The sequence below is a fragment of the Takifugu flavidus genome, chromosome 2 (assembly GCF_003711565.1).
Source record: "Takifugu flavidus isolate HTHZ2018 chromosome 2, ASM371156v2, whole genome shotgun sequence".
NCBI lineage: Eukaryota > Metazoa > Chordata > Actinopteri > Tetraodontiformes > Tetraodontidae > Takifugu > Takifugu flavidus.
In genome coordinates, this window is record NC_079521.1 from 4,007,968 (window position 1) to 4,028,938 (window position 20,971).

Below are 20,971 nucleotides of genomic sequence, written 5' to 3' on the forward strand. Positions count from 1 at the left end.
GTTTTGACCACCAGACAAAAGCACTTATCATATGTAGCAATTTAGCCTGGCTGGGCCTGCAGAGGAAATGGGAGAACAGGATTAATCAGACAGACATGAAAATCGGAAATGCTTCAGTAGGTCTGAGACATTTGCATTCTCTGCTACAGAGGTTAGCACCAGCTATATTTACCCCATCCCAGTATACTGTAAATCCAAATGTGGATTAACTATTTAAATGAGATGATGGGTCAAAAAACAGAGTTAATAAAAAATAAATCCCATCAGATCAAAGAAGAAAATCTTGAGTGAGTGTTAAAATAGAAACCTATCTTGATGGGGCACTTTAATTCAGCCTGGTGACAGCAAGACTGAAAGGTAACCTTGCTTTATCTAATTGCTAACAGTGGGTTGAACTCTCTGGGAGATTCTGGGCTTTAATAGGGGATCATATGCTCAAGAGAACGTATCGGACACCCCTTTCTCATTGCTGTCATCCCTGCTATTTCAAGACATTCCTCACCACGGAGGTGAGACAGACGAAACCACACTCGATGGTAAATCAATCATGAGACCAATTTACCAATTAGGCCCATTGCACACTATAAATAAACACATCACAGCTCTTTGTCATGCTCGGACCCTCAAGATATTGTCTCAACATTTCAGTCCGACAAGCAAAGCACACAGACAAGCATGGATTACATCAGGGCTCACGTGCTGTTGTGTCGTTTGATGCATAAAGGCTATTATCTCTCTGTCACAGTTCTGTTTGTGATCTGAACAGCAAACTTAAACATCGTTTTGCTTTTTTTTTCATTGTCATAATCTTTATATGTTAATTTTTTTAGTCAGGCCAAATTTTGTTTTCATAGATGTTAAGCACTGTGTTTGTCTGGTTTGTGGAACATTACAAAAGCAGAGAGGGAAATTATTTAAATATACTTTTACCTATAAGTATACATCAAGCCCTTGAATAAAATGCAACACTAAAAACAGAAACTGCCCATTAAAAACCTTGATAATATTATTGGTTCCCACTGGTGACAGAATTGGCAGCCAGAATGAGGGTCAAGATCATTAAAAGACCTTGACAAATGATTTGATTGAGGGGCCATCGACATAGAATACACACTGAGAGTGAAGGGGTAACATAGTTTTCAGTTGGACTGAATCCATGGCAACCAGGTACAGGTACTGGCGGCTGGTAATCTGTCACCAATAATCATGCCAGCACGCAGAAAAAAACATCTTATTCACCATGACAACACGTCTACATGTCACTTCTTTATACAGAACACAACATAAATGTGCAGAAACTGTCAAATTGTTGTGTGAAACATCTATGACATTTTTTCTGATATAGTTATTAATGTAGAGCGATCCAGTGAATGCCAGACACAGGATCAGTTCAAGAATGGCAACATTTGCAGGGCTTGTCCAAATGGTATATACTGCTAGAGAAGAGATGATGGAAGATGAAGAGAAATTCTAATAAATGCATTTAGTTAGAATGACAATGGTGAAGAGATCAACAGTTTTTTGGGGGAATTTTTTAAAAATCTACATGAATTAAAAGTCAGTTTTGAAGATGAGAGTCAAAACAAGATATTAGGAAAATCTTGTATAACACATACAAGGTGCAAAGTACCTGAGTGCTCTGAAGCTCATGCGAACCTTTCAACATCATGGCTTCAGTGGGTGACCTCCCAGCTACTGAGTGCCTTCCAAGAATAGAAAAAAAAGACCTGGTTATTGACTCGGCAGTACGCCCAAGTGGGCTTTTTTATTTAGTGCAGCGAGCCATCAACTCTCAGAGCAATGTGCAGCAAACAAAAAACATTTTATCAATATTCCATCAGGCAGGAGCCTCTCCCTGTTAATATAGTGCCCAGATGCATCTTAGCACCCCCAAAGAAGCAGTCAGGCAGGACCTCAGCCAATAAACTACAGCCTGTGGCTCATGGGACCCTGGTGCAGTAAACATAACGCCAGCGGGTATGTCGCCACGCTGACACTAATGTCATTTTTGTATTATTTCTCTCTTATAGTGACAAACTGCAATTTTCTTCATTTATCCTAGATATTTGAAAATAACTGAAACCATATTACCAAACAGTGAATGATTAAGTGAATAGACTTCTGATATAAATTTATGATATTTTAATGATATGCTATTATTATGAATGTAGTGTGTTAACTAGGGCTTTGCCTTTTGTTCTTTACATTTGAATTGTGTGAAATTCTGATCGTAATATGGTAAGATGGCAATTCAGTGTGCCTGTCATCTATCCAGTGTGTCAGCACCATTGAGCAGTGATCCATTTCTGTTCTCTGAATAAAATGATCTTATATACATGACAATACTGTCATATAGGCTGCAAATGTGTGGTGTAGTAACACTGTGCACCGAAAGGCGTAAGTTTAACAATAGATCGTACTGTTATGATGTTTAGAGGAGCAAAGTGTGTTTCAGCGTCTATCTGGCGATAAGTGCCACTTATCATTTTCAAGAGCGCATTGCTTTTCATGTTGAACTCCTTTGAACTTCACATTTGAATGGCACGGTTTGTGCAGGAACAAGACAATAAAAGGGTATATTAAGATGTAACTAATAACTCAAATTAAATGCATTACAACAAAGAGGAAAACTGCCCCACACAAGCATGTAGTTTGAGTTGTTATTAATATGCTACATTAAAAACATTTTCTCTGTGTAAGTACTTTGGAATTCACTCCATCTGCAACATTCATATCAGCTACTTAGCCTAATAGAGTGTCATAAAACAGTTGTACTGTCAGAAGGACTTAAATGTCAAAGTGCTGAGGAAAAAAAGGAAATAATTTTTGACGTTAACATGAATTAAGTTGTCATCTGCATGTTGGGTAACTTGGAAGAGTGATAAATAATGGATTCATTGAAGTGCTTTGAAGACTGAGGTAAAGAGGAAAATATTCCATGTTAAGGTTAACAGTCTTGCTTACCAAACAGGGAAAGACAAGTTAGCTCTCTTTTACAAAATCAACACATTTTATGATTAAGAGATGATCACCAATGGTTAAACTCAGAAACTTTTTTTTAAATTTATATTGATGTCATTGTTGCACTTTTTATACTACTTGGCTGTTTATGACCCCTCAAGTAAAAATGTGATTAGGGAAATTATTTGTATAAACTGAGATATACAGTAATTAGCATTGATTTCAATGGACTGTTAATGTCCTATTTGATTTGTCTGAGTACTTTTACTGATTATATGAAGACTTGATCACAATAATAAATACACCAGAAATTAGAAAATAGATTTTCAAACTTCAAAGCAATTTCTTAATTAAAAGTATCCTGTTAGAAAAGGCAGATATTAATAGATGTTCTCAACTTTCTACTAGATACAAATCTATAAAATATCCTTTATTTTACTTTTATTTTTACAGCAGCAGATGTTAGTGTGAGTGCAAGTAACTTGTTAGCAAAAACAAAAAAACTTAAAGGAAGATCAACAAAATCATACACCAAGTATATAAAGATTCAACAACCCTGCCAGACTTAGTAAAACAGGAGAAAACACAGAGCAATATAGCAGTATTACATATTATTATTTCACATCATTTGAGTATTGCAACATTGGTTTGTAATGAACCTGAGAAAATTTTGCTTAGAATGTTTTAGTATTAAGAACAACTGGCATCAACACAAAGATGACAGATGTGTGATTATAACTGAAAATATAACTTAATGAAATCAAAAATACAAAAGTGATGTTCTAGTGTAAAGTCTATTATCATGAAATATTGTGCTGGTTAGGTCTGTTCATGTTTTCTGTTTTCTTTTGGTCTTGTCTGCTGCCACTTCCTTGTCTAGACTGTGTCTTGTACCGTATTTTCACGACCATAAGGCGCACTTTATTAAAAGGTGCAGTCTCAGTTATGGGTGCTATTTCTGTATTTAAAACATACACAAGGCGTACCGTATTATTAGGCACATGCTGAAACATACAGTGAAAAATGACAACAGAAGTAAAACAGTGAGTTTCGACACATTTATTCAACAAAATATTCATTCTTCCACCACAAAACCATAAAAGTTTTCATCTTCTGTATCTTAATTAAACAGCTGCGCTATTTCAATGTCCAACATCCCAAAGTCCTCTTCTTTATCATCTGAATCAGACTCACGGACCGGTTCCGCTTCAGCGTTGATGCCGGCTTTTGTGAGAGCTCTTACAATACATGAAGACGGTATCATAGCCCATGCGTCTACAATCCACCCGCATATGGTGGCATAACTTGCCCACCGCTGCCTCACAGTCTTTGTGAAGGAGTGTTTGCCTTCCGTCATCCAGCGCTCTGTCCGTTTCCGTGGCAGCCGAGAACCACGTTGAACGACGACTTCTCGTGCCCCGTTGTGCGTATCACCACCATGCTGGTCCCTTTTTTCTCCACTGTGTGGGTCAAAGGGATGTCAAAAGTCAGAGGAATCTCATCCATGTTGGTAATGTGGCTGGGCGCGGTTATCTTGTTGCGGCAGTTGGTGCGGAAGATGGCCGCCCTCTCCTGGTGATCTGCAGGCAGCCGCTGCGCAACAGTTGTCCTTGCACGTATGGAGAGATGCCGCCTCCTCATAAAGCGAAAACACCAAGACGGACCTCATTGGATATGCTCAATGTCCATTTCTTCAGCAATCGCTTTGGCCTTTTGTCGAATGGTGACAGAAGAGACACCCCTTTCAGTTGTTCGCTGTTCCACAACCAACTGTTCGCATAGGTGTGCCGCTAATCGATGGGTGGAGCGTTTACCGTAGTGCACCCACCAAAGGCACACAGCAGATTTTGGAACTCAATCCACACACAAGGCGCACCATATTATAAGGCGCACTGTCGATTTTTGAGAAAATCTCAGTGTTTTAGGTGCGCCTTATAGTCGTGAAAATACGGTAATATATGCTATTTTTTAACTATATCATACACTATATTGCCAAAAGTATTCCCTGACCTGCCTAGATGTGCATATGAGCTCGACATCCCATTCTTAATCCATAGGGTTAATATTACATTGGTCCACCCTTTGCAGCTATAACAGCTTCAACACTTCTGGGAAGGCTGTCCACAAGGTTTAGGAGTGTGTGTATGGGAATTTTTGACCATTCTTCCAAAAGCACATTTGTGAGGTCACACACTGATGTTGGATGAGATGGACTGGCTCTTAGTCTTCACCCTAATTCATCCCAAAGGTGTTCTATCGGGTTGACGTCACGACTCTGTGCAGGCCAGTCAAGTTCAGCCACACCAGACTCTGTCATCTATGTCTTTATGGACCTTCCTTTGTGCACTGGTGCACAGCCATGTTGGAAGAGGAAGGGGCCAGTTCCAAACTGTTCCCACAAAGTTGGGAGCATGGAATTGTCCAAAATGTTTTTGTATGCTGAAGTATTCAGAGTTCCTTTCACTGGAAATAAGGGGCCATGCCCAGCTCCTGAAAAATAACCCAACACCATAATCCCCCCTCCACCAAACATGGCACAATGCAGCCCAACAAGTATTGTTCTACTGCAAAACAACAAATCCAGACTCATTCATCAGATGCCAGATGGAGAAGCACAATTTGTCACTCCAGAGAATGCATCCCCAGAGCTCTAGAGTCCAGTTGCGGTATGGTTTACACCACTGCATCTGATACTTTGCATTGTGCCTGGTGATGTACAGTATAGCTCAGATACAGCTGCTCGGCTATGGAAACCCATTCCATGGAGCTCTCTGCGCACTGTTCTTAAGCTAATCTAAAAGCTCCATTAAGTTTGGAGGTCTGTAGTGATTGACTCTGCAGAAAGTTGGCGACCTCTTCGCACTATGTGCTTCAGCATCCGCTGACCCCTCTCCGTCAGTTTACGTGGCCTACCACTTCGTGGCTGAGCTTATTTCGTTCCCAAACACTTCCACATTCTTATAAAACAGCTGACAGTTGATTGTGGAATAGGAGCGTGGAAATCTCACGGCTGAATTTGTTGCACAGGTGGCATCCTATCACACTTCTGCTGGAATTCCCTGAGCTCCTGCGAGTGACCCATTCTTTCAAAAATGTTTGTAAAAACAGTCTGTGTGCCTAGGTACTTCATCTTAAACACCTAAGGCCATGAAAGTAGTTGCAGCATTAAGAAAAAGAGCATGAGACAGTGACACAGGTGTGGTGGGATCCACTCGCAACACAGTTCCTGACAGTTTTATTAAATGGCTTTATTAAAAACTTGCAGGTAACAGCACTGAAGGAATCACAAACTTCTGTGGCATGCAAAAAACACAAGACTACAAGAGGGCAAGGGTCAAAACAGTAAATCCGGTTAAACGAAGTGCTGGAGAGTTAGGCATGGAGCAATAACAATCTGGCAAGGCATGAATGTACAGCAATTGCTTAAATAGACCTCAGAGTGAGCAACAGGTGAAAATGATTAAGGCCGATCAGATGGGTACGGAGTAGGAGCGTGGCAGAGTGAGTGGAATTTTCCACCTCAAGAAGAACGGGCAGTGACTCACAGGGTGTTATGGACTTCCTGACTTGTGTCTACCCATGTAGGAGTTAGAACACCATTTCTTGTGTATCCAGACTGCCTCTTTCTCTCTCCTCATGGAGACAGGTAGGGTGATGTTGACCCCATATTCCACATAGGTGTTGAGTTCTTTTAATTTTCCATTGGCTCAGAGGTAAAGACAGGACACTTGGTAATGCCATGAAACTCTTCCTTCCAGACAAAGCATAATTTTTTACTTAGAAGCAGAGAGCATTTCAGACATCTTGGATATAAATTTTTAGCTTTGGCATTGGTGCTGAGGGACTTTTCTTTTTTAAGGAACCTAGCATCTGATCTGGAGCAAAACAAGAAGGCATATATTTAGTCAAGCATTCAAAGCTTGGATACCCTCCAGATTCATCAAGTTCTTTGGCGACAACAGCTCATAATTTTCTTTACTGTCTCCCAGAATGGTCAATCCTTTAACATTAGGCATAGCCTCTGCACAGCTTTTGAAAAAGCCAGATAAATCTCTAAGTGCAAGAAAGTCATGTGGACCAATCTCAGGCCTTTTCATCAGCTTCTGGACATCACTGAAAGGCCTTCCGGAAAATATCTGGTTTGCCCTATCTTTCCTTTAAGACAGACCAGGTACCATCATAAGCATCTTCAGAGCTTCTATTGAAGAATCCATTTCCAGAGTTTCAAGTAAGGTTGCTTTTTGGTTACAGCATTTTCTCACTAGGAGGGATAAGTTAACAGTCAATCAGTTTGTGACTGACATCTTAAAGTCAACAAATTTCAAGGATCACCAGCTAATATGGTGGGCTCAGGAACAGGATAAAGTGAGGTCATAGTGGCTTCTGTTTGGCCTGCTGGGCCTTGAGAAGCAACATGGCATTGCAATGTAGCTGTTTAACCGAGTTGTCTGTTTAAATTCATTGCAGGAGATGTTCTAATAGGCACTATATTATTATACCCCCACAGCAACATCACCGTCAGTCTGATGTGATCGCAGGCTGCTGCAGGCTGCAGCAACATCCTTTTCTGCTTGCCAGTTTGCTTAGTTTGACTTCCTGCACCCATATCTCCTGCATAAACTTTGCTCACTCCAATTTAGAGGCATGTTCTGCTTCTGCATCTGCCAGCTTTCTGGAGGTTTCCGAGATGGCTGACAAGTTAACTATTTCCTCTGAAGAATGCATCTCTGCATTTGTGCTTCCAAAGACAGATATATGATACAAAATCATCAGCACATTTTACCTTTACATATTCAGGACTAAAAGACCTTTGACCAAGATCTGCATCCAGTCGTCTACTCACAAGTTCACAGGTTTCTGTAGTCGATGCCCAGAAATTTCCTTCCATTAGTAGTATTAAGATGATTTTGATTTTGTTGGAGTGGCTCATAATTCTTATGTACCTGATTGTATCCTCTTTGAATCTGCTTATTTATAGTTTCCAAATCTAGGTGCTGGGGGTAGCTCACTCTGTTGGGAATTGGGCTGAGAAGCGGAGGGTTCGAGGTTCTCGGTGTGAGCCCCAATGCAGACAAAACAAAGAAGTTGTTCTGGTAGCAGAGGAAAGTGCCAAAACACCTACTGAGTATTGCCAAGGTTCCCTTGACCAAGGTACCAAACCCACAAATGCTGGTGAAGTGGGGACTCATCCAGGGTTGAACCCTACCTGTGCCAATTTTGTACTATCCCTGTGACCCTGAAAGGGATAAAGCAGTTAAGAAGATGAATATAATGTTTCCAGATCCACCAGATAGCAAAATGAAGATGAACAGCAACTTTATTGATTAAATCCTTATGGCACCGTGAAAAGTGTATTGAGACACCCCCCACCCCCCAGTCCTGGCAAGCAGAATTGGCATCTGAATGCCTCTTGGTGTCAGACAGTCCAGTCCAAGGGGAAAATACCATATGGATGCATAATAACAATAATAACTAATAGTAGTAATTATACCATTATTATTACCCAACATGTTAATTGGATTGTGCAGCAGGTTATAAGAATTTGAGCTCTGCAAAAGGACAAAGAATAGTAGCAGTACTTGTGTTGTATTACAGTATTCATCATATGTGAACTTGCTATTAAACATGGTGTGGTAATCCAAACTACCCATGTGATAAGTAGATGGTGCTGCAGATGATTGCAGCTCTGAGGAGAGGAGCATGGAGCTACTGAACTGAAGTGCAGCTTAGTGCATGATAGGGCCACAGGCAGCGTTGAGATGAGAACTCTTCTCTGCCACTGGAGAAAAAAATGACTCTTTACTGAGAGTAGGGCGAAATGGATCCATGCTGTATGATGCACAATAATTCAACACTCAACACTTTGACCGGGATCTTTTTGACAATTAATGTTGCCCAAAATGAGGGAAGATCCTCTGAAATTTACAAATCTGTTAATTTTTATATTATAAGGAGTTATAGGAATACATAATGTTCTTCCATCATTTCTTTCATTGTCACTAAGGATGTTTTATTGATGTCGTATTATTTCCTGTTGGAAGGGCCAACAATTGCATGATGCACAAACGAATGGAAAGACCAATTGTTTGCTGTCATATTCACAACTGTGCAGTAATTTTGGGGAGATTATCAAGCATTTTCCTCTCTATTGAGTCATATTTAATGTTCATCAGAGCAGGTGTGACTTATTCACATTGGTTTTAGTTTTCTATATTGCTGTACTGCTGTGAAAGTCTCATTTTTGTACAGTCCCCACATTAATTTTTTTTATAGTACAATACAAATATTTGTGAATATTTCTAATAAAGCCCAATAAAACAATTCATGATTTATTTTTCTTATGAGACCAAAATCTGCAAAACATGACAAGAATTGGGAATTCTTAAAAAATGTCCTAAAACATGACACGTCATGAGACTTCAATCAACTGGCTGCATCAATGTTGTTTTGTGTTATGCTATAACACAAGCTGGATTTGAATGAACAGGTTCGACAGTGAGCTCATTGCAATTGCCTCTCAAAAACATGGCCTCACGCAAATAATTAAAGAAATTAAAAGGTCACCAGAGCAGAATAAGGATGTTCTATACCGTATATTGTGTTGGGTATTCTTCATTCTCAGCTCAATTGCAAATGAGGGATTTATTTCTCAAGCACTGACCTGACTGACAGGCTGTTGCTTAAGCCCTAGCTAGTTCTAATGAGCAGGTTTGATGTAGCGACCAGGTCTACTGGGCTCAGTAAAGTCCAGATGTCGCTTTTACACTCACTTGTTCCTTCCAGTCCAGCTTGCATTTTACCGTTCTGCCCATCTGCTGCTGCAAAGCACAGTCAATATTTAGCTACTGGGAAAAGGGCATGCACATGCTGCACCTGGATCATACAGTTCTTTTGATAAATTGGAAATATTTTTCTGTTACTCTAAGTGTGGAAAAAAAACACAGTATTAAACGGCAAAAAGTAAACCTTCAATCTTTAATCTCTGATGTTTCACATGCATTTTCCCTCTCCAAACATTCTAATGAGGAATGTATAACACATTCAGATGATATTTCACACCCATGAAGACTTGACTAAGCTTCACAGCTCATGTTTCATGACTAAGCAGTGAATCACAGACTGTCAAGACACCACTGAGCAAAAGTGCAATATACCAACTCTCGCTTGAAAATGACACATTATTACAGAGAAAACAAGAATTTCCTGCAGAAAAGCAGTTAAATATCTTTCAGCCACTTTTCTGAGCAGTCAGATAGCTACAGGCATGACGCTACCATTTTTTGCCCCTGTGGATAAAGGTCAGTTTGTATTTTACCTAAATCCAAATGAAAAATTGCAATTGACTCTAGTTTTCTACTAAATTCTAAAGTAAATAGTTAAAAAAAAATAATAATAATGTAAGCCCACATATGTAATATTGAGACAAATTTGATCTTTGTGCCTAAACAGGGAGTGCCAGTCCTCCCTGGCAATTCCTTCTTTATACATTATGGCAGCAAGGTTTTAGTCAGTGCATGCATACGCTAAAGGTTACTCTATGCATCTGGATGAGACACCTCTTGCAAAGCAGCATTGTCAACCAGGGATAGAAAAGTGATGGATCTTCTGTGTGCACTTTGCTGCATGGAATGGTGCAGAGGTGACCTTTTCCTGGATGCCCTGATACATGCTGAAGACTTTGTTGCATTCCCTTGTTATTACCGGTTAACATTTAAAACTTTAGTTCAAACAAAGCTCAGCTGTGCTCCTTCTGCTACTGCAAATCGTGTAAGAGAGTGGTGTAGTAGTAGGAGAGTAGTAATTTGAGGACAGTTTTCTAAAAAGATTAGGCGGTTGATTTCTGCAGCAGTGCAGTGTTTTACAGTGTTATCACTGTAAAAATTATACCGCATAAAACAGAAACATAGAATAAAAGCAAAATTAATGGAGATAGAGCTAAATATATGCATTGACTGTAGTGGCTGTTTGAAGGCCGTGGGCTCATTCAAACAAAATTGCAAAAAATGGAATATCATAACCTCTGCAAAGAGCAGAACTTACAGATGTTTTTTTTACCAATGTTTCAGACCAAGTTAGTCCATCGAAACAGTCTGCCTCCTCTGTGTAGGAGCGTGCTCACTTGCATGCACGCCTGCAACTGCAATCAAAAGTCTTCATGCCGAGACTTTTCTCTTCTTAGAGTTTGTTGTTTGTTTATTGAATCCTCTGGGGAAGATTTCTTTCCAGTCCGTAAAAGATTTTTTTTTTTTTTTTAATATCATCCCAACTCTGCTTACATGTGCAACTTGAAACGATGTGTTTGTTTCAGTTTTATGCCTCAGGATCCTGTCAAAAAGACAAAAGTGTGGTTTCACTGCTGTGTTACAAATTACCTTACCAAAAGGTGCTTTCATAGACATTCATCGGCCTTTCTAGAAAGTGCTCTCTTCAATATGAACTTTAAATATGTTTGCCCATAGTTAAATACATTTAATATTTAGTCCATCAGCAACATGCATCACTCTTCACATCATCAAGTCATTAGCCAACATTAGTTAACATGAGCGGTTTATCTTCTGTTCAACTTCATGCTGGGAAACAATGTAAAATGTTAAAAGTATCTTTATGTCTTCATTTTTTTTTTAGTCAGGCCAACATCCTTTGGTCACAGAGCTGAAAAACTGGTTCTGTTTTCATACTGTGGAGAAAATAAAATAAGTTTAAAGGACAGAGACCCACTTCCAAATGCTAAATTTGAAAGACAAATTTATGGAGTAAAAGTATAGTGTTAATGGATTTGTAAGTGTTTTTTTTTCTTTTTTTGAACACACTGTTCATGGCTTTAGTGTCTCACTCTAACTATGTTGTGATTGTTGGGCTGCATGTATTTGTGTGTTATCACATCAGGACATTTTGTCTATTAACTTTCTGCCATTTTTTTATGTCATCAGAGACACATCTAATGGGACTGTTATGAGGCCAATGCGCCTTAAGGGGCAAAATGCCCTTTTCATCGTGTGCTTCTGTAATTAGATTACCATCAGACTTATAAGGATTACCCATCACTTGTCAGTGAAAGTGCAAAAATGTACTGCTTCACTCACTTAACTCATCTGCCATAAAAACTAGAAAGGCCACAGGGATGTGAATTTCTTAGTGCATTTTGTATACCATCAGCGAATTGAATTAGGACCTGAACTAACAGAGAAAAGACCTTTAAATCTAAAAAGACCCTTAAATGTATATGTTTAGAACAACTGGCACCAAAATAGATGAGATAGGACAGTTCAGTGTTCCAAAAAATCTTTAACAGCTGTTATCGAGGATTTTCAATAGGTTCATGGAAAATGGTTGCCCATCAGTGAAGAACTGTTTAGTCTATCTGCTCCATCAGATGTTCTGCCCTTCAAAGGCCAGCACGCATCATAAGCTCCTCTCTCCTTGTAAACATAAAATGATAAGGATAGAGGCACTCAGAATCTCCTCTGATTCCCACACCGTACTGCTCCTCACATTATATACATGTTGAAAGACTCATTTCCATGCAACCCGGAGGTTGCAGCAAGTTCTGTCATTCCAGATTTGCCTTCAGCAGGAGCAGGTGCATCATCTATTTCCCTCTGAAGGAGCCACCATGGTATCGGCTTGGTATTTACTGACACAGACGTTGCGGATGTAATTGGTTAAAAGCGGTGTTTCGGAAGTTGCATTAAGATTGCACTGGAATAGCAGCTAAATGGTTAAATTGTTTTCCTTGACAAGTGCAGAGCTCAAAATGTCTTCAAAAAGTCAGTGGTTTCTCCCTTGTCTTGATTTATTTTCAGTACAGTGAGGAACTGGAAACATTGTTTCCCCTCCAATATTCTCCTGCTCTAGTACATATAAAAGAGGTGTCTGGATTACAAGCTCAGATGCATTTTTCATATTTTTTAATTGTTTTCTTTTTTCATCTGCTCCATTAATTTAAAGAGCTGTAAATCATAAAGCAATCAGCCTGTTGGTTTTCCGCTTGAGGTAAACAAACAGCAGCCCTGAAGCATTCATCATCCCACATTCTTTCGTCAGCAAACTCATACTTTGCCGTCTTTGTCTCCACCCTGCATCCTCATGAAACAGCCTCTGAGCCATCCTTATCTATAAACAGTGTTTGACCTTTAGGTGATGCTCCTAAAAGTGTATTTTAAAAATCCTTTTATAATACAACTTCCAAACTATAATCCAGCGTGGGATGATATACGACAAGAATTTACCCAATACCAACAAAATCTGCCAAAAATAAACCAAAGCTGCCAAGAACTGTGGATATGCACACTGTTAACTTGTTTCTTTGGGTTTTTTTATAATTACATCTAGGATTTTGTTGAAAGAATACAAGAAAAATATCAGATTCACAGATTTTAAATAGACACAGCTGCAGTTCTATTTCCATAATGTTTATGTGGCTTTGTCAGTTATTTTACCTTTAGCTATTTAATTAATGTTGTGTCAAGGAGCATTTATAACATAAAAAAGTCATCCAGTCAACCACATTGCCACACAAAGAAAGAGTCAGTGTCTAGAAAAGGTGTTTTTTTCCCACTCTCAAGTAATTTCTTGGGATCAATAGAAGCAATCAGTGACCCACAAAGCTCAGAGTTCGACCAGAGTTCTATTTATGGTAGCTGACATGTTTCTCCCATGACTTTTCTCTGTTAACATTTTCAATGCTGTTCACAGAAATTAGCTAGTTGAGCCCTCAGTTCTGGGATGGCAGAGCAGGAGTTGGCTGTGCTGTCATTGGTAACTATGGCAGAAGTAGAATCCTTGTCTAGCAAAGTGAGTAAATGAGGTCAACACCACTTCCAATATACCATTCTCCAACAGTTTGATTGAGCCACAGCTGTAAGTTAATGCGAAGTGAATATGGGGTTTCACAGAGTGCACTGCAAAAGCCCAAACTGAAATATTAAACTCACATGGTGCGGAAGAGCAAGTAATCAATTACAAGCTAAGAAAATTGGATGGGAGGCACTGGAGGCATGGACAGCTGATGACATATTTATCAAGGCACAATCACCACAGAGGAATGTATCCAGCTCTGCGTGCACTGAATGACAGATGGGAGGCACTGCTTGTGTAACCACTTTCCTGAGAGACAGGTCAGAAAGAAATTGGGACCATGTAATAAATTTTAGCTAATAGAGGATAAGTGTTTTGTTTCAAAGGTATAAAATGTTTAACCTAAAATATTTTTAGGACAGGAAATTTAAAAATGTACACAAAGCAAATCTTTGAGCATCTTTGGAAATCCTAGACTATATAGAAAACACACCAAAGTAGCGTTAAAGAAAAAGACACAAGGATATCTGCTAGCTCAAAACACAAATACATTTTCTCAATGGTAACTGTGGCAAGGACACTTCAGTATGTTTTCTTTGTGAAGGAAACAAATGTTTATTTAAAGAGATAATTCCTCATACGGTGTATTATTAATCAGGTTTTTGAGCTAATCCTGGCTTATAATATAGCTTGTCATTTTCTCCAGCTGACTGAAGCATGCCTAAATTGTCCTGAATATTTCAGGAGGCTTGTAAATAAAACAGCAGATGGGGCTGGCGTTTGCCCTGGATGGAACTGACGGAAAGGCTCCTCAGTGTCCAGGTGAGAAATCCACTCCTCTTTCTAAGGGCTGAATGCAAAAGAAAGGGATACACATTATTTAAGCCTGGAAACGTCAGGCTTTCATCCAACACAGGAAGATTGGGCATAAAATGGAGAGAAGTGGGAGGAGCAGTTGGCAGATCATAGAGACAAACTGTACTAGTGAACAGAAGGCAGGACCTCAGAGGAGGCAATAGCTGGAGAGCACAGCATCAGAGCAAATAAAATCTGTTCTGGTGTATTAAACAAGCTGTTTAATACACCAGAACAGATTTTATTCCCCATTTCTGACATCTTTCTTTAGCACAATTTTGAGTAAACTAATTTCAAAGAAGTTTAACGTAAAAGAGAATAGGGTAAAGGTATTTGTGTGTTTTAGTTTGGATTATTTTATGGACATACCACATGGATGTGGTTCTGAACATAGACAAGGTTTTGTTTTGGTTTTTTTCGTTTTTGTGCATTTCTTGTAATTAGTGCAGTCCAGTAACTGGAATACATCCTCAATACGCGGTTTCCTGGGAAACAGGGACTGCATACGACCAATAGAAAAAGAGCAGAAATGGACTAAGACAATGACAGCATTTCCATGACATCTATCATAAAAAGAAATGAAAGATATTAAGGACTTTAGAAGAAGCCTGGGTCAGTTGGAAGTTCTTCTCCAACATATATGTTTTAATATTTCTATAGAAGAAGCTACTACATCAACACAGGATTTAATTCTGCACAACTGGGCTGTCCCACATGTGGCTCTGATCAACCCCTCTTTTAATCTTTAATTAAAATAAGATTATGAAATGCAGATAAATTAGCAGATGAATCACATAGTTGGTGCTGAGTAAGTAATCTTCCAAGTCCAACAACTACTTACACTGGTGAGTGTTGGGATTTGACATCAACCATGACGACCCATCCAGATTTTCTGAAGGCAGACACTCATTAGAAAGCCTAATTTCTGAACATGTTGTGCTCTGCCATTAAATGGAACCCCAGTTTTTGTCAGCAGCATCTATGTAAGTGACACATGGTTTGCTATAGTGAGCACTTTATTGGCTCTTTGGTGTAGAGAGCAGTTTACTGTTGTGATCTAATGAGACACCCTGCATGGCAGTTGGTTACATAAGGAAGCGGCTTCTTTTACTGCTGACATCAGTGTCACTGAGCAGATATGGAACAACAAAATAATCTGTTGGTCTTACACTTGCTCTGTCCTTTATCACTCTGTTTTTAGGTAATTTCATATTCATATTATTAATTCATAGCTCCAGTATTTCCTTGTGAAGGGCCGCTCTCATCAATGTTCACGTCTGGTCTGTCTGTCAATTTGGAGTATTTGCAATTGTGGGAGGGATGGGAGGGAGTTCTCATTCTCTTCTTTGAACTCTTTGCATCCTTGTAATTTGTTGTGTTTTATTACTGTAAAGCACTTTGAGCTGATGTAGTATGAAAAGTTCTACACAAGTAAAGTTAAGCATTTGATTGAGGTCCACTAAATAGTTTAATGGGGAATGTTGACATGTCTCTTACTTTGCATAAAAGTGAACTGGGACATGTCATGGACTGGAACTGTTGACCAATTAATTTACCTGAGAGCAATTAAATGTCGATTATATAAATTTTTGCAATAGGTACCAAATGCTTTTAAATAGTTTAACAAAACCTTCCCAATAAAGAAAAAAGCACATCCTGAAAATCCTCCTATCAGCACAATAGGTCCACAAGGCAGATACACAAGGTCGACAGACAGACAGACAGACAGTCAGTCAGTCAGTCAGTCAGTTGGCCAACCCTACTTTTCATTTCTGGCAACAATCTTTAAGCAAGTCGCTGCATGTCAATAATTGAAACACTAAATATTTTTGCCAAACATGTCTTAATAAGGCCCCCTGCAGTGATGCTTTGACAAAAGCAATGCATCAGTATGTTTTCTGTAAAATCCTTGCATTTTAGATGAATTATTGTTGTACTCAATTTGCAACTGACCTATAATGTTTAAGAATGACCTAGAAACGATTTTCAGCTTCAAGGTAAGCAGGATAAGTTTCTGAAATTTTAAGCCATAGAAAACTTTCTAGAGGTATCAGTGAAATATTTATCACTAATACCTGAACTTCAGGGTTTTTTGCTGATTAATAAACATGTACATTATAAAACATGTAGTTGTATTAGCTGAGGAGAAATGTGCTACATGGATACAAATACAGTAGCATAACAGCCACAAGTGTGAAATATATTTCAGTTGCTAATAGGTGTGCGCTTTTTCAGTTCTTTCTATATTCATTTTTTATCTACAGTCCGTTCTGTACTGGGGCTTAAATATTACACTCATGAGGATCATTTCTGGCAGTTTATTTTAATTCAATAATGCAGTGATTGAACTATCCTTCAAGCACCCCTGAAAACTTCAACAGTTGTGACTATGTTGACAAGTTCTTTCTCTCTTCTTTAACTCAATACTACCTTGGCCAACCCAAAATTTAATGTATTTTGTAAACCAGGTGTAAATAACCTTGAATTGAAAGTCGCCTGTCATCAAATTAGTTCTTGCCCTGAGATAAGAGCTAAATAACAATATAGAAATACTTGTGACAAAATGTATTTACTCAATAATAACTGATTTTTTCAATTATTTTTAAGGAAGCTTGTTTCTTTATGAATATTATTTCTTGGCTCTTGCAACACAGCTCAAAGACATGACACTTTTACAACGAGCTGGAATTATTTAGGAAACCATTTGACTTCCATATGAAAGACATATTATTCTGTCTACTTCTATACTGTGCACATATTTTTATTTGAAATAAGGTCTAACAAGATCACAGGACATTTTCTGGATGAATTTTTTTGACAGATTGAGTTCTAAAATAATAACAGCAATAATAAGAAATAACTTGGACCAGCATGATGTACTGTAGTTCAGGAAGTTTTCTGTATTACTTTAATGTAGAACCGAGATTTGTTCAAGTTTGGGCAATAAAATCACTCTTTAGCTTTAAAGTATGCTGAGAAAACCTCAAGGACAGTTTGATATTGTTTATATATATCAAAGTAAAAGGACCACTAAGATAAATGATTGCACTATTGTGAATAAAGTCATATATTTCCAGCTTTGCTAAATAATTAAATCAGTATTAATGTTCCTTCATTAGCCTCACTAAAACATCAAACATCAGCAGCGGAAACAAATCTGTAATTATTCAGTTTTATAACATTGCAGCCTGTACTTTTCTAACCCTAATATTCGCAAAAAGAACTGAACATTTCAAAGCATTGATATTTGCATTGGTATTATATGTACAGAAAAATTAAAAAATGTGTGAGAAACTTTAGCAACATGATAGCTAAATATGTGATTCATATTGACTCGTATTGGTTCTTGAGACCTTTGGCAGTTCCCACCAAGTTGGTTTTGTAGCTCTCTATAATCTCTGATCAGTATCAGTTGTAGTGCAGCACTTAGAAATGTAGACAGAAATCGTATCTGTTTTCTTTCTTTTGTTCTTTTTTCATTGACTAACTCTCACTTCCTTTGCCAGGCAAGGTAGCATACATTGATTGGTGAGTTGTGCACAGCCACATCATAATAGGTTTTCACAGATTCTGAGAGATCCAGGTTAGTCTTGGCAGGTCTGCAATGGGTGTGTGACTCAGGCTAAAAGTGGTTTCATTAGAATGAAGCCTTACTGCTCTCTCCCCACTGCCTCTTTTATAGTTGTTCATTCATTGGACTGATCGATGTCCCAATAACAAACCTAATATGGAAACGACAATGAATCTGGGAATAGTCTCATCAGACCTATAGTTGTGTCTGCACTAAAGTATTGGACTTCATCATGAGCAAAAGAGATACTTGAAAATCCAAAACCCAGGGACCCTCATTGACCAACTTTTGATGAGAGAAAGGTCAAATCAGTCAGATGAAGCTCAGCAGGAAGAAACCCAAAGTATGAGCACCTTATGGGAGGTGTGAGACATTTCAGGCACAAATAACTTTCCAAGACACAACCAAGCAAGAACATACAACAATATAGGCTGTTGGTGAAAAGGCCAAAATCTCACAGCAAGGAGTGGGAAATCATCAAAGCACTTGTTCTTGAGTGGCATTAAGGGATTAGCAGAAAATAATTTGGCAAAAATGGCCAAACTATTCTACAGCTATGGAAAGGGGAAATTTGGAATGAAGGACTAAGACAGTAGGAAAGGTATTGTATGTCTTTCCTGCCCAAATCCTGAATTTGTGAAAGTCATTTTTACAAAAGAGAAAAGCAGATTCCTGAATCTTTCAAAGGAAGGTTGAAGAACATCTCAGAACCCAGAACCCTACATATCACTGCCGACTTACCATCAATTTCACCCCCACAATGTAAATTTGTCACTGAACTTCCACACTGAGTGAGGTGTCACAGTCTTTAAAAAAGGCAAAATTGGCATCTGCACCAGGTCCTTGTGGTGTTCCATATTGTGTTTACAAGAATGCTCCAGATGTTCTGAAACTCCTTTGGAGAAACCTGAGGGTTGTTTGAGAAAAACGAGTTATACAGTTCCATCAAATAAACCTTCTAAATGCTAAAGGCATGATCTTTTACAGCATGTTGGCACAAAGATTTGCTAAGTATCCTGGACCAATCCACTTCATTAATACAACAATCAAAAAGGCTGGCAAGGCATGCCTCTCTGGAACAGAAAATGTATGTTTTTGAAGGCTAGCGCTAACCACTTGGGTGTTGCTGGGCAATGTCAGTGTAAGACTGTTATTGCTGCTTGTGAATTAGTCTATGGTAAATACATTTTACATTCTGGACTACTACTTGTTGTTAGTCTGTATATGTGTCAATAGGAAAAATGTACATCATTTGCAAATCAAGAATTACATTTTTCACCATTCAGTATACATTATCTAAATTATACCGAGTTGAAAATTCCAATATTTCTCCCAGTGGAAAGCCAGCCTATTTCAAATAATCATGATAATAAAATTATTATAAAAATATATAACATCTCATCAGGTCCAATGCTGCCAGCTCAATACCGTTTGTTCCTTCATCAGATGTAAGGGGCTTCAGTGGATGTAATACTTTGAGCAGTACCTGTGGTCAGAGACAGATATTCCCGAGGAGTTCACGCCATCCACTGAATATGCACATGATTGTGGTCATCCTCATCCTCAACCTCAGGTCAACGCTCCATAGCTGACATTCACTGATTCATCTATGAAAAAAATGTTATCTATTATATGATACTGAGTCATCATGAGAATTATTATGGTACATGGCAACCCTGAAATATACAGATGCTTTAAAAATGAACTTGCTATCTGGCACTGTACAATAATAATGTAAGCTATAATAATTGTCCAAAGGGAAATCTCATAAGCTTATTTCCTCATGAAAAAGAAAATGTGTCTAATTGCAATGAAATTCATTACATTTAATTAATTACTCATTAAGGATACTTAATTTGACTTCAAACGATTGGCAGTTTGGAGAGCTAAGACCATATATGAAGTTCCTCCAGCTGGTTAAGTGTTGAGCAATCTTCTCTGCTTCCTTCTACAGTGTTGTTATTTCTTTGAGCTCTAACTCAATAGACCTTTTTCAAGATATTACTAGGTTAACCTGACTTTCTTGGCCTGTCCAGTGGTGTGAGAAGATTGTTTTCTCAAGGTGTGGCCAACTCTGAAACATTTTCTGTGTTTGATGTTGGGTTCGACTTGGTCTGGTGTGATTAGCCAGAGCTCTTTTTTAAGCATATGATTATGAATGCAGTTTTTTGTTGTTCTACATGTTCTTCCCAGTACAGTAAAACTGATTCAACATTGGATTTGAGTTTAGTTTGTGTGGAGATGTGGTTTGTATTCCAAATGCTGTTCTTGGTTCCTTGACCTCAAATGGGGTAAAGTGAAGCCCTCTGGCACCAAGCCTGCGATGCAGAGACTCACCTGGCAATTTCCAACAGTCCACCTCAATGGGTTCACAGCAGGCCCTCTCTGCAGCTCTCATCAAGCTCCTAGTACTTTGCTGGTACACTTGTGAACCTCTCCTAGATGGTCTTCACAGGGGACTGTGACTTACAAAAGCACTACTCGCTTGGAGTTAGATGTTAAAACAAAGTCTGGCCTGAGTGTTGTTGTGGCAGTGTGCTGTGGAGACTTTAACTGTCTCTCTAGGTCCAACTGCGGCTGCCATTCATGAGCCCAGGCTATTAAGCCTTGGAAGATTATCCTATGGGGGAAAAGTGCTTTCTGGCACTATCTCGAGATGAGCTTGGGCTCTGGCATGTAATCATGTACTCCTCCTTTACCTGTCCACACTTGCCTCCCTTCTATTATCACTTTTTTCTCGGCTCTCTTTCTTTGGGCGCCAAGCCACAAGTGGCAACAATCTCTGGC

General features: G+C 38.8%; 1 protein-coding gene and 1 long non-coding RNA gene across 6 annotated transcripts in view; one reads left to right on the plus strand and one right to left on the minus strand.

The window, feature by feature from the left end:
- The window catches only part of LOC130521865 (carbohydrate sulfotransferase 8-like), a 152,770-nt gene that overhangs the window by 88,137 nt on the left and 43,662 nt on the right, over nucleotides 1-20,971 (plus strand). The window lies entirely within an intron of this gene.
- LOC130521868 (uncharacterized) lies at nucleotides 14,406-19,791 on the minus strand. Its single transcript, XR_008949479.1, has 3 exons — nucleotides 19,671-19,791; nucleotides 18,926-19,091; nucleotides 14,406-14,608 (listed from the first exon to the last, which is right to left on the minus strand). It is a non-coding gene; the product is annotated as an uncharacterized LOC130521868 (long non-coding RNA).